The 15,883-nt window shown below is 32.5% G+C and overlaps 1 long non-coding RNA gene across 1 annotated transcript; it reads left to right on the top strand.

Moving 5' to 3' along the window:
- The first annotated feature begins 10,193 nt into the window (after window positions 1–10,193).
- Window positions 10,194–15,344, top strand: LOC143081794 (uncharacterized). The gene is made up of 3 exons (XR_012980094.1): window positions 10,194–10,331; window positions 10,845–10,911; window positions 14,342–15,344. It is a non-coding gene; the product is annotated as an uncharacterized LOC143081794 (long non-coding RNA).
- The last annotated feature ends 539 nt before the right edge of the window (window positions 15,345–15,883 follow it).

Here is a 15,883-nt window from a genome sequence, read left to right as displayed (position 1 = left end):
AACTTTTGTTTACAAAATTTGATGACAGGTAGATGTGTTCGTTCGAAAAAATAAATGATTTAAAATAGTGAACATGGCTTTTCAGTTGAGAACATTTATCCAGGAAAAGCTGTGACATTATTATAACAACCTTCTGCTTAATATGATTTTCTGGTGTCAATACATGTCAGTTTTATACATCGTTCTAACCATCCAAAAATTATGTGTCGTTGTTTTGTAATTTGTCGTTGTTTTTCTCTTCAATGTAGTTAAAGTTTGCCAGCAGGTTATCGGCATTTGTGTTTAAACCAACTGTGCGCTATTCCCAGCAGATCTTGTCTGATTTAATGTTCCAACATAAACTGAACTGAAGCAGCTTCTTCCGCTCAATTTCTAGACATAAATCTAGACACAGAAAGTATGACAAATGAGATAATTTCGTCATTTCAATTATATATGTTCATCGCTTAAGTGAAATAAATCAAATTCACCTGAATATGGAGTATACATTTCTTATCTCATACAAAAAGGGTCTGCTTCTTAGACTTTGTCAAACGCTATTGGTGTCAGAGCAACAAAAAAAATGATAATCAAGGGTTTTGTCATATAACTTCTCGTCCTGTGTTCAAAAAAGGTTTATCGGAAAGTAGCAAGACCTTATATATCTATAGTCGGTGTCTGTTCCACAAATTATACAAGACTGTCTTGATTCATAGATTAAAATTAGAAACATTATTTATCATTTTATTCACTTAACATATTGTTTATACATGTACATTGTACATTTCTTTGTAATTCTGTGATCAAGATAAACGTATGACTCTTGACGAGCCTTGTGTTTTTATATCCAGTTTCGGTTTTATGGCATTGGTGGTTTCCTGTTCTGATTCGATTATTGTTTTAGAAAACTGCATGTACTATCAACAACAAACATTGTTTCGTTGGCGTTTATTCCAGATTTCTTCATATGTTTGTTTGAATCATTAAGAACGTTGTGATGCTTGTGAAAACAATTGTACACAGTCCCAATTATTGTCACATTTTACAATCATGTTTGTTTTGCCTGATCTCCTAATGTTGATAATATAAAGATATATGTCATCTGAATTATTCCATAACCTAAATGTCATTCTTGTGTTTTGTTTGCTCACAGAACTTAACAGAAGATATATTTACTAACAATAGCTCGGGTATGCAATTATGTTGCATTATTTAAAAACTCTTCATTTTATCAAGAATTACAGCAACTATCTGCAATTAGAACTTTATAATAACAAACTTCTGATTAATTTGATTTTCTGGTGTCAATATATGTCGGTTTATTATATCGTTCTAACCATCCAAAAATTATGTGTCGTTGTTTTGTATTTTGTCGTTGTTTTTCTCTTCAATGTATTTTAAATTTTTCAGCAGGTTATCGGCACTTGTGCTTAAACCAACTGTGCGCTATTCCTAGCCGATCTTGTCTGATTTTCAAATAAGTTAATGTTCCAACAGAAACTGAACTGCATTAGCTTCTTCCGCTCAATTTCTAGACATAAATCTCACCACAGAAAGTATGACAAATAAGACAATTTCGATAATGCAATATATATTTTCCTCGCCTAAGTAAAAAGATATGAAATTCATCTAAATATGGAGTATACATTTCACATCTCATATAAAAATAGTCTGCTTCTTAGACTTTGTCAAACGCTATTGGTGTCAGAGCAAAAAAAAAACTAATAATAAAGGTTTTTGTCATATAAGGTCTCGTCCTGTGTAAAAAAAAGAAGGTATATCGGAGAGTACCAAGACCTTATATATCTATTTACCTTTCTTTATAAGCTCGTCCATGTATCAAGTATAACGTCAAAAGTACTAGTTGAGTGTACTCATTCTTCAACTGATCTATATGTAGCAATGATAAGTAATAACCAAAAGGAAACCAAAATAAACTTAAGACTTTGCTGTTTTCATTTTTAAAATACTTTATCTGTTAATAACTCCGCATCTTAAAATTCGTAACAATAATTACTAAATTGGCAGGTAACAGTTTTATTTTTACGCTAAAAATGTTAGATAAGTATATTTCTATTGTAATTTATATCAGTAATTAAATTCATGTCTACATTAAAGATGATATAGTATACCATTATCTGCGTTCATAAGGTCGTACAAGTCACAACCCGTGTATAGCAATTTATACTATAGTGCTTACCGTTGTTTGTAAGGACACTTATGTAGTTTAGGTATCAAATACAGTGATGGCAGATCCAGTTCTTCATCTTTGGTTGAAATTCCAAAGGAACACAGAACAGACCTATGATTATCCAGGATTTCCTCTTTGGTAAGTGTCGTGAGGGTATATGTTGAGTTTCCAAGTGAATTGTCAATACCTAATTCGTTTATCAAGCAGTTAATGTAATGAGTTTTACATACAAAAACGATGTTGTTTGGGGCTTTATCTGCGGGGACATGTCGGCATTCCAATGGGAAAAAACTGTGCCCCTCTACTTGCCGACTTGTTTCTTTATTATTATGAGGCTGACTTCATGCAGGAACTTCTTAGGAAGAAAGATAAGAAGTTAGCACTATCCTTTAACTCTACTTTTCGCTATATAGATGATGTCTCTCACTAAATAATTCAAAATTTGGTGACTATGTGGAACGCATCTATCCAATCGAGCTAGAGATAAAGGATACTACAGATACAGTTACGTCGGCCTCATATCTTGACTTACATCTAGCAATTGACAATGAGGGTCGGTTGAAAACAAAACTTTACGACAAAAGAGATGATTTCAGCTTTCCAATTGTGAACTTTCCATTTCTAAGTAGCAACATTCCAGCAGCACCTGCATACGGGGTATATATCTCCCAAATTGATACGATATTCCCGTGCTTGCATTTCCTATCATGATTTTCATGATAGAGTGTTGCTGCTCACAAGGAAGCTATTAAACCAAGAGTTCCAAATGGTGAAGTTAAAATCATCCCTTCGTAAATTTTACGGACGCCATCACGAGTTGGTTGACCGTTATGGAATAACCATATCACAAATGATATCGGATATGTTCCTTACGTCGTAACTACAATCCCCTTCCCTATCCTGAATGTGACCTACCGAATTAGACCATTTACCGGATTTGTAATCACATAAGCAACACGACGGGTGCCACATGTGGAGCAGGATCTGCTTACCCTTCCGGAGCACCTGGGATCACCCCTAGTTTTTTGGTGGGGTTCGTGTTGTTTATTCTTTAGTTTTCTATGTTGTGTCGTGTGTGCTGTTGTTTGTTTGTCTTTTTCATTTTTAGCCATGGCGTTGTCAGTTTGTTTTAGATTTATGAGTTTGACTGTCCCTTTGGTATCTTTCGTCCCTCTTTTATCTTACTCAATGTATTGGAAAGAATTATATAACAGTTAGAGTTACTACCCTTTGAACAGTTTTTTACTTTTAAACCCATAGTTCACGATAAAACTCAGTACATAGTTGATGATATGTATACAATCAATCAAATAATGAGTGATTATTCTAGTGTACAAGTAGTCAAAATAATTATGACGTCTTGAAAGGCTATTATAATTTTTTTTTTGACGCCTTACTTCGACGTAAGGCGTCAAACAAAAAATATTATAATAACCTTTCAAGACGTCATAATTATTTGGACTAGTGTACCAGTTGCGAAATAAACTAGTAAATATATTACCAGTTTTTCACACACATATAACCAAACTAATGTAATCACACAACCCAAAGTGGACCGAGATCATGAGCATCTAAAGGAAGCGCATCTTACTATTTTTACATTACCCATCATGTAGATTATATTTCAGACAAGAAAATATCATACATATACTAGTTCCCCATTTCATATTTTTTTTTCACATTGATTTATAACTATTTGTCCATGAAGCTAAGATCATATCACTGTCTGAAATGAATATTATTGACGTGATTTGTATCGGCTTTAGGACGGACCAGGATGTCAGTTTTTATTATCTGTTGATATAATAATTGTGCTCATAGAAGTCCACAAGTTCCATATCGACATAGTTATGTATAAAACATGAAAATTGTAAACAGTTGTTAAATATTAATTGCAAGTGATTCAATTACAGAATGTAATCTACATTCACACCTACCTAGAAATATTTTTCGAGCCAACACACGATCAAGACAAATGTTGCCAGTTAGCTTTAGAACTATAGATGAACGAATACAACCACGGTTAAATGCACGTAACATTTTGTATGTGGAGTTCTATGGAAACGTTTTGACAACGACATTTTCTGGGTTAACAGCATCCGGACGCACTCCAAAAATCGGTTACGATAGATATAAAAGCAACTTAAGACAATACGCTGTTGTATAGAATAACATACTTTATAACAACTAGTGTGATTCAGTGTCAAGGAAACAACAATAAACAATTTGTAAGAAGTACCTTTCCACAATTTCTAATTAGTTTAGAAAATCACACAATACACATTAAAAGATACAAATAAAGAATCATATGGTGAAGATTTAGAAGCATCAGTAAAACAATCATTCACCAAAGATCAACTCATCAATACAGATGAAATTGGAAATTATGCCGATACTTTCAATTTGGACAAAAATTGTCATTCTTTTTTTATCTTCAGATTATCAGCTCTGTTTAATACTAAGGAAAACCGACTAAGAAATATATCGAGAATATGCACAATTCTTTAAACAATTGAATTTTTTGAAACTATTCAACCTGCAGATGTTATGGCAACAAAAAATTACTTGAATTGTTATTGAATGTGATTTTAGTTAATCATATAAGCATATTATATCATGATTAGTAGCTTTTTACCATGTACAAAAAAGCAGCATCATATACATTATGAAAGAAATTTTTTAAAGCCTTCCTTGATCGTGGCCTAAATAAATGAACACAAGTTGTACTCACTGAAGAGTAGTATTTGTCGAAATGCACACTTGGTGCAGTAAATTGGTAATGTTGATGTTATCATAGGTAACCAGAGGCTTGCAAATTGTGTTTTTGCGTTAACACCTCTGGTATTAGATCCTATATAAGTCGCATCTTTAATGAAGACCTCAAAATATTTAGTTTAATATACGAATATCTTTTTAAGAAGTAAAATCGGTAGGCATTTTATATGATTATATTTCATGTTAATATGCCAAATTTTGATTGGTAAATATGAGTGTGATATTTCCCTCTAATCCATTGGTCAGCGGGAGACATTTTCTTTAATGGCGCCCTCTCGTATTGACCAATTTAAAATTTTTTTGAAGAAGAATGAAATGAATGTACATTCTATCTTTTTAAGACAGTACTCAAGTTCTATTTTTTGACCTTAGATCTTTTATATAGACTGTCAACATAAAAAAAACCTTACAGAAATCTGTTTACAAGTCTCGGGGTATAAACACGGTGATGTTTTCCAAAAGATTATCAAACTTTGTCGAATTTGATTGTCATCCTAGAAAGAGAAGAATACAAAGCGAATGACAACATGAAGAGAGAGAAGTAGAAGTTGACTGCAAAGAATTGTCTGCGCAGTCAGTATGGAGAATGATACATGCAGTAGGGATAATTGGAAAATCATGGAATACAGCAGTAAAGTCAAGACTGAAAAGGAAAGCAGAAGAACTTTCAATTTGCTGGTTATGGCACTTAAAATTACTAACGTACTTCCGCTTTCGCTATACGATATATTCAATATATAATCAACTTTATAAATTGAAAACAATGTTCAAACCTATGATTGCGTTTGATAAAAACCGCAATTTTTATTCGTGTGCATGTGAAACAAATTTCTTGATAGAAGGGTCTAAATACAGCACAATAAACATTTTCCGAAGGACCAAAATAGTGAAAAAGTATATTTTAACAAAACTCATTTGAATAACAGGTCGAACAGCAGATGCTCTAAAACCATGCTGACTGCCATTTGCGTTTGCCAAATAAATTGATTACACAAGATTAACAAAATTGATCTTATATATTTAATCTATATTCTAAGCAATATTTCGACCACCAACTTAGAGCGAAATAATCATATTGTTTATGCTAAAGATTCCCCGAACAAAATGGTATCTGATGGGTACCTGCAAAGAAACAAAATTATGAAAATCGTGACCAATGGAACGTAGGGCAACTATCATAATTGTAAAATATAGTGAGGTTCCTATTATCTGCAACAAAATGTAGCCGTTTTTTATTCCGGTAACCTAAACTCCTTCACTTTGTCCCTTTTTGACACTTGACAACTGGCTATTAGTTATACGTTAATATGATTATTATTAAATAAACTTGTGGTAAATAAGTCATGCAATTCCATTAAATTGTGATTTGCAAGGCAAACAAATTAGTTTGAAGCGTAACACTACTTAGATCTTCTCACGTTATAGCTTGAGTTTGATTTCCGTATTTCTTGTTCAACAATTTTATAACAAACTCACAGACATGTTAGGTATGTCTTCTTATCTTTTCGTTTTGTAATAGTGTTGTCTCTTTTTGTATTGCTTATGTTTGTGATTCTTTATCGGTATATTTTCGTGCCCTTATTATTTCACATTCGTTCATGATTTCACCATAGCATATGTGGTTTAAAATCAAGTTTCAATTTTCCTACAGCAAAAAAAAAAAAAAATAAATTAAAAAAAAATAATGAGAACATACAACATAAACAATAATAAATATGAAAATAAGAACACTCATCCCATCATGACAATAAAAAAGTACCCATGATTCAGTTGCATCAAGTAGGATTTCATTTACAAAGTATAAAGATGCACCTAAATATGAAACACATGCAATATTACGGAATCATTCTTTCGGTATATCAAAAGCATTATTAACAATACTTCTGCCGTGCAGTTGTGATTGAAATGCGATATTATAAAATGCAAAAGGCAGGCACCTTATCAAAAATAAAATGATGTTGCATGATTGCCATTGCAACATCTTTGCACCAGATATCAAATGACGTTGAATTCAGCAACTATAAAACACCTTACAATGAACTAAACTATGTATTGAGACAAGTAATGGCTGTAAGGCGTTGAAAACTTAACGAAGGAGTAATAAATTAATAAAGAGATGTTGGTAACACGAGAAGCGAACAAACGTAAACAAATATATCAGTATGTACTCTAAATTTTAAATATGAATCAATTTTAACACAGGTTCATACAAAGTGTTGATGAACATGATGAAGACAATAAGGTTCAGGCAGTTTAAAAAAAACCAATGCAAATACGATGGACATGTCTGACTGTCTTTGTATCTTGAAAATAAAAAGAAAGATGAGAAAATGAAACAATGAGTAATATTTTAGATATGTACCCACTTACCGTCCATCAAACCTGAGCAACAAGTAAGGAACCGTGTACCTCTTATCAGTACCTAATGTTCCTAATGCGTTAGCCAGCAACAAGAATCGCAACGCAGCAAATTTACTGCCTTTCTTTAGTGGTAAGTTTGTGCTATACCATTGTACTGCATGGATGACTTGATGATTTAGTAGGGATGAATTTTCGAATACAATTTAATGGCAAGCACCGATCAACAGATTTAATGCTAGTTTCTGATATATGACTATGTTAAACGTACATAAAAATACATTCGACGACATTATCAAGGTTTGTTTAAGCTAATTTCATTATAACATTTGTTTAATCTAAGACATAACAGGTTTTAAAAGAGGTATCATTTTTTACTCGTTTTATCGCAAAAGATTTGATTTTACTAAGTTATGATAATTATAATAGAATTTATAATAAAACAAATCGTACATTTATTGTGACACAGACGAATGACAATTATAAGTATTGACTTTTGTACGTTTTAGTTGATCTGTTAACTTGCCATGGCATTGTCAGCTTATTTTTAACTTATGAGCTTAATAGTTCCTATTATGTTCTAATTCGCAAAGCTTAACCGAAGATAAATTATTTAGTCAATAAAACTCAACACATGTATACTATAGGGATGAGCTCTCCTTGTGAGTAGCACACTTTCATACTTTATTTTTTCTTCAATCATCAAAACACCATTTTATAAATTCATATTTCAATATTCATCCAAACGTCGATCATTGTCGATCTGCATCTAATAACTCATCCAAGAAAATCACACAATTTTCCTTAATACAACAAAGTCCGTATCGGGACTCCATCCCACTAAAAATCAAAATCAACAACAATCTACAAAACACAATAAACACATTATTATTACAATTTATCTTGTCACATCATTAAACTGTCTAACTCAAATCTATCAAATGGCTGGGGTGGTTGCGGGATATGTATAACGAAACGGAGGTGTGCTACTCTGAAAGGCAGAACGTCGAATAACTAGTTATAAAAATATCTATTATTTATAATAAGATTCTGCACGAGAATCACGATCTTACCCTCGTACAAACGGGTAGGATACCTGCATTGCGACATACAATAGCCAACCAAATCATACAATAACAAACCAGGTATGCAACCATGTGCTCATCAACACGTGTTGAACATAAACAAACACAGACATGTGCTTCTGATACTATTAATAAATATATTGGTATTTTTTCTGAAGAAAAAGAACTTAATGTTTTAAACTTGTGAAAAATACAATGAATACATATGTAAATGAAATTCAAGTACAAAAAAGCTGTTTCTTAAAATATCCACAGTTAGAGAAACAAACATTAACCTTTTATTATGCTAATAGTGGTGACTGTACTTCAAAGAAGTATGCATCAATGAACGTCTATATAGTGCAAAAAAGAATCGGCATATGAACTGGTGCTCGCTTTGTACAGAGCATGTTTGCAAGCCTTGTTTTGTGTTAGAAATAAGTGAATGAATATTTTAACTTCACATCCTCATTATAGTAATATTTAGTATTGATACCATTATAACGAAAAACATGTCCGGCTGTGTTCTAGACGAACACCTAGAGTCAGGTTATACTCAATAGTCCATTAACAGGTAAATCGTCCGCGTTGTACATCACTTTAATACCGAATCAATAATATGTTGCGGTGACCCAGACAACAACATGAAACCCCACACTCGGGTCGATAAGACAATTATAACAGCTGCCTCAATGCTAATTTGTTGATGCCCTAATATGCATTTATTTGATTTTATGAACAATTATTCCACCAGGTAAATATATCTATTTTCAAATAAAAAAAGTAGTTTCAGTATCTAAGAATTACTACAGTGTTCGTAAAGCAATGAACGCCAGTCTCGTATGCAGGAAAGATACATGATATATGTTATTCTTACTTTGATAGTTATTTTTTTTTTATAAAATATCTGGTAGATGAAAACATTTAACGTTACAAATATGGTAGTTTTGTCAGCAGAGGATCACAAAATCACAAATGAACACAATGTGTAGAAAATATATCAGGTTTGGTTATCTAAATCGCCATATTTTTCTAATGTTGAATTCGAATTATAAAGACAAGCCTAATCAACATGAGAAAGGTTTAACATACTCTCACAAAATGTATCCAATGAATATTATTTGTAGTATTTGAAGTGGAAATTCTAGATGCGATTATCAAAATCTGACTTAAAAATTCCAAATTAACAGTAAGACAACGACAGTTTAATTAAAAAGATTCTTTAAGCAAGGCAATAAATTTTGACAATGAAATTGTTTTAACTGCCGGTATAATAAAATGTAAATAATAAAAATACAGAACTCCAGGGAAAATAAAAACACGAAAAATTCCTTATAAAATGACAAAATCAGAAGCCCAAGCACACCAATCGAATGTAAAACAACCGTCATATACCTGATTTGGTACAGGTTTTATCTTAATTAGAAAATGGTGAATAAAACCTGGTTTTTAAACGGAACTGTGAGACTAGTGTTACCTGTAAAACAGGAGGAAGTCTGTATAACGAATTTTATTTTCCTTGTATAGCTTACACTATTTTGTTTATAATCAGGTATACCCATTTGCGGGCATTCGCTTTACGTACATCATAGTAGACGCAATTACTGGACAGGAACAGGATAGTGTGAAATGTTATTGATTTAAGTTCATTCAGATTTTTATATTTAATTTATTTTTCATTTTATTGATTTTTCACATTTATTAAGACCTATTCATATAACAGTACATGCATTTTCATATTTAAGGAATTCTGGTCGATGTACTAGTGTCACCAAAAAATATATAAAGTTCAGACGTTTATTCAACATATGTTATTCATATATTTTACAATAATTGATTAATTTATAGATATATGTAAAGTTAATTGTTTTCCTTAATAGGGAACATCTTGTTACTGTAGTGATAACCAACGCATATGAACACTGCTTACTTTCTTCAAGAGGAATCATAAAGAAAATATACAAGTAAGTTTCTCTAGACTAAATTATCTATTTTTGTTTAACAGACTTTTTTTTAAGATTTGGGGCTATTGATACCTGTGACAGAAGACGATGTCTGTAAAACTATTTATTTTAAAACCGGTTTTTCTTGCAAAAATAATACTACACACAAATACACTGAGGCCACATTTTTTTAATGGTTTTACAAATTATGACATTAGAAAAATCTTTTTTAACGTCAAAACCGTATATTTTGATCAATAAAACTGAGTCTGAAATCTTATACCCCTTTTCTTCATTTTGTATTGATATTGTGCTTGTTATAATTTATTAGGATTACCATCTTCATCATTAGCTGTAGTATTTGTAAATATATATTTTTTTCAAATATTCATCAAAGACGATGGTTTTCAATTTTCAAAAAGGAAAGACACAAATTATTTGTGGAGCGTTATCATATTATCAATCCATACGAATGTTTTAGATTTTTAGATATACTATTGTTTGTCTACTACCTGTGCTTGTTTGATTTTTCAGATTTCATTATGCATAGCCAGTTTCAATAATGGGGCGCTGTTTAAGTAAGCAAGACATCGAAACATATGTAAGATGTTGACTTTTATATTATCAATATGCCTTATCTTTTAGAGTTGTAGATGTATATGTTTGAAGATGCAAAACATTGTCCATAAAAGAGGGACGAAAGATACCAAAGGGACAGTCAAACTCAAAAATCTAAAATAAACTGACAACGCCATGACTAAAAATGAAAAAGACAAACAAACAACAGCATACATGACACAACATAGAAAACTAAAGAATAAACAACACGAACCCCACCAAAAAACTAGGGGTGATCTCAGATGCTCCGGAAGGTTAAGCAGATCCTGCTCCACATGTGGCACCCGTCGTGCTGCTTATTTGATAACAAATCCGGTAAAAAGTCTAATTCGGTAGGTCACATTCATGAAAGGGAAGGGATTGTAGTTACGACGTAATGAACATATCCGATATCATTTGTGAAACGGCTATTCCATAACGGTCAACCAACTCGTGATGGCGTCCGTAAAATTTACGAAGGGATGATTTCAACTTCACCATTAGGAACTCTTGGTTTAATAGCTTCCTTGTGAGCAGCAACCCTCTATCAAGAAAATCATGATAGGAAATGCAAGCACGGGAATATCGTATCAATTGGGAGATATATACCCCATATGCAGGTGCTGCTGGAATGTTGCTACTTAGAAATGGAAAGTTCACAATTGGAAAGCTGACATCATCTCTTTTGTCGTAAAGTTTTGGTTTCAACCGACCATCATTGTCAATTTCTAGTTGTAAGTCAAGATATGAGGCAGACTTAACTGTATCTGTAGTATCCTTTATCTCTAGTTCGATGGGATAGATTAGTTCAACATAGACACCAAATTTTGTATTATTTGGTGAGAGAACATCATCTATATAGCGAAACGTAAAGTTAAAGGATATTGTGTACTTCTTATATTTCTTCCTACAAAGTTCGTGTATGAAGTCAGCCTCTTAATGATAAAAAACAAGTCGGCAAGAAGAGGGGCACAATTGGTTCCCATTGGAATTCCGACAGTCTGTTGAAAAAGACGTCCTCCAAAGGTAACAAATATGTTGTCAATCAAGAAATCAAGCATCTTGATAATGTCAGTTTCAGAGAATTTTTTGTTTGAATCAGAGTGATTCTTTAAAAAGTGGATACATCCCTCCCCAAGACAAGATACTTTTATCTACGTTCGCCATTCTTTTTAATGAAACAAAGTAATATCAACTCTTTCAATTTGTCTTTTAGTTTGGAATGGGGAAAACGTGTGTAAAATGTAGAAAAGTCAAATGGTTTAATACTGTTACAAGATGAGAGAGTCTTAGATTGTATGTACTCTAAAAGATCTTCGGATATTTTTAGTATCCACATCTGATTCACGCCACCTCTAGAATAGTCAGTTTCACAATAACTTTGGAGCCCGGCTGTGATTCCTGATTAAACAGATTTTAATAATCTAGAAAGAGGTTTCGTGGAGCACTTGGAAAACCCAGCAATATACTGTTGTTTTTAGGGACACTTATGTAGTTTAGGTATCCAATTCAGTGATGAAAGATCCAGTTCTTCATCTTTGGTTGAAATTCCAAAGGAACATAGAACAGACCTATGATTATCCAGGATTTCCTCTTTGGTTAGTGTCTTAAGGGTATATGTTGAGTTTCCAAATGAATTGTCAATACCTAATTAATTTATCAAGCAGTTTATGAAAGGATATTTATAAATGAATACCATCTTCCGAAGATTTTCAAGTTACATTTTGGATTGCCAGAGGGTTTCTACATATATGGGAAGTGACTAGTCACTTGTAAGAGTATTCTTCTTAATCCAAATACTGCAATGGTTGTTTATAATTAAATATTTTAGGTGCAATATGTTTGATGTATCTGTGATAGACAATAGAAAGAGGCTGATTATGAAAATAAAGTGGAATTTCAGATGTTACGTCTTTGTTACGAAGAACATTAGTAATGTTAATAACATCGATTCATTATTTGACAAACATGTTGAAGGGACTTTTCCATTATCTTCGTGCACAGCGGTTCTGATCTTAATGTCTTAAATATACGGATTGTGGGTACATCACACATTAAACGCACTAGTCTGTATTTTGGGAAAGCATATTTGTGCACCCTTTTTCAAAGTCATAATTTGTTAATCATTTTCAAACGTTAACAAGCAGTGGAAAACAAAATGGTTCAAATGTTATATTATAACTCAAGCGGATGATGAAGAGAAGGGCATCAAATCGCTCTCCCAGTAAGTTATCAAGATTTGGAAGATATTTTGGCGATTGCACGCTTGTAGCATTTTTGAGCATGTCTACGCTTTGGTTCTGAAGTTAGTCATGAGTAAACGCATTACACTTGTTACATTTATTTTCAAACATTTGAACAAGCGTTGTGTATGTGGAATTCAGTCCACTTCGTTTTGCATGTACATTCCAAATAAACGAACATTTAATAGAGGCAACAGTAGTATACTGGTGTTCAAAAGTCAGAAATCGATTGAGAGAAAACGAAATTAAACATATTAAATATAATTTACGTTTTACAGCGATGTACATGTTTTATCCCATTCCATGTTATTGGCTATTAGTTCAAGTTGAAACGATATGCCAGGGCTAGTATTTCCTATCAAGATTTAAATGATTTTTCCCATGCCATGCTATCGACTATTCTCTAAGTTGATAAAATATTCCATGTCTTGTGTGTCCTATCCCGAGTTCCTTGATATAAGGTTCCTGCTGACAAAGAAGCTATCAAATCAAGAGTTCAAAGTGGTGAAGTTGAAAGCATCCCTTCGTAAATTTTACGGACGTCATCACGAGTTGGTTACCCGTTATAAAACATACGTTTCGCAAATGTCGTAACAACAATCCCATCACCTTTTCCCCGAATATGACCTACCGAATAAGACTCTATACATTTTTTGTACCTGGTTTGTAGAACATGAGCAACACGACGGATGATAAATGTGGAGCTGGCTCTGCATATCCGTCTTGAAGACCTGAGATAACCCCGAGTTTTTTATGAAGTTCGTGTGCCAAGGTCTTAGTTTTCTATGTCGTGTGTTTTGTAGTATCGTTTATCTGTTGGTCGTTTTCTCTTGTTAGCAATTGCTTTGTTTTAGCCATGGCGTTGTCAGTTTCCTTTCGACTTATGAGTTTGAATGTTCCTCTGGTATCTTTTGCTTCTCTTTTCGGGGACAGTTTCTTTCCAAATAAAAGTTTTATTTATTATGAACTTGAATCATTATACTTTTTATATACATGTATACGTCACAATCCAAATTGGAATTTAGCAGAATAGATATGCTGGATATTCCAATTTCTACAATAGATACTGGAAATATAATTTGTACTAGATCTTACTAAGTGAAATTCAAAATTCCAAATTTCTACATGTAACAATTTTAACTTGTAGAATTCAAGTTTTGTTCTGTAACATACATACTGTTTACTATTTAGACTGCCACTGGAGGAATATCTAAAAACATTGTCGACCTACAAAATGTTGTTAAAGAATCGGCTTGGAAATGGTACAGCGATCGTAGACAAAAGGATTTCCCAACGGCAGTGAAAAAGGTTCGATTAGATTTTGATTGGACAGGTGTTAAATTCATTCCAACGAAACTTAAATATTCAGATCCCAGGACAGTTCAATATGAATCAAATGTTTTATTTGAATCAGTATTCAAAAATAATAGCAACAAAGAGCAACACCATTCCTTGAAAACTGAACAACAGACCACAGGAACATGTACGAGCTCAATAACAAAAGGTTATACGACTGGCTTCAATGTTGGCCTGACACTATCTGCTCCTGCCGATATAGCGGGGACGACATGTGGGTTTTCCAAAGGTTTCTCAGTTGAAAATACGTTGGCTAATGAAGATCAAAGAACTATGACTTGGTCAGCAGAGGGTGTGTTGTTAGTTGAAAAGCAATCTATGCTTACTGCAAAACTTCAAATAACAGAAAAGCAAAGCTCATATACTTTTACAACTAAGGTTGCAGTAAAAGGTGAAGTTATAGTTAAATTCTATGAAAGAAAGAATAACAAATATCTGATCGAATACAGAGCACCAATAAAAACAATTTTAGTTCAAAACAGAGATAAGTTCACGGATGCAAAAGGAGAAATCTTTGTAGAGGACATCGATGGAACAGCTTATGTGAAAGTTGAAGGGAAATGTATTTTCAAATATGGTATCAAACAAGAAATTATCATAAACCAGAACAGTAATGAAGAACAAATTGTGTTGTCCTGAAATTCAAAATAATATGACTACAGATGCTTTTTTTGTATAATACATGTAATATTCATTATTCCAAAAACAATTTGAACCATCATTAGAAAAAAAATGATACGTGTGTGAAAACTCGGGAAACAAATGTCAGCACGTATTAGCAGAAAATAAGAGAAAGAGCACTGTTACTGAATTATTCGTCAATAAATTTAGAAATAAATCAGACTTTCAATCCACAAATATATACTGCATAAACACGGTTGTAAAACTAATTAATGGCGAATATCTCAAATAATTAGTTGAAATATAATCAAATATAATTGACGAAGAACAGTACTTTTCTGCGATGTGTTTTCGACAAAAAATCTTACGAGTACAATTACTCGTAAGTTTAACTAGAATAATTGTGATTTACAGCAGTTTTTACTATTAACATTTTTTTAAGAATAAAGCTGCATTACCTACTAGAATTTTTGAAATATAAGTGAACAAAATTTTCATTCTACTGGCGTAATGCATGTCTTAATCCAAATCTACTAAGTATCTCGCAAAAGCAATATTCTTACTTATTATTCACAAGTAAAATACATGGTTGATGACATATTGGCATGAAGTTGATACACAGCATACATGTACAATTTAGAAATCCAGAAATGCATATTTACATTTATTGGTAAGAAGGCTATATAATAACATGTATCGAGTAAGATAAACCTACGATTTATTTTTATTATATTAAATATTGTCTGCATATTCACC

The sequence above is a fragment of the Mytilus galloprovincialis genome, chromosome 7, assembly GCF_965363235.1.
Source record: "Mytilus galloprovincialis chromosome 7, xbMytGall1.hap1.1, whole genome shotgun sequence".
Lineage (NCBI taxonomy): Eukaryota > Metazoa > Mollusca > Bivalvia > Mytilida > Mytilidae > Mytilus > Mytilus galloprovincialis.
Note: the sequence above shows the minus strand (reverse complement) of the source record. Positions and strands in the feature narration are given on the sequence as shown.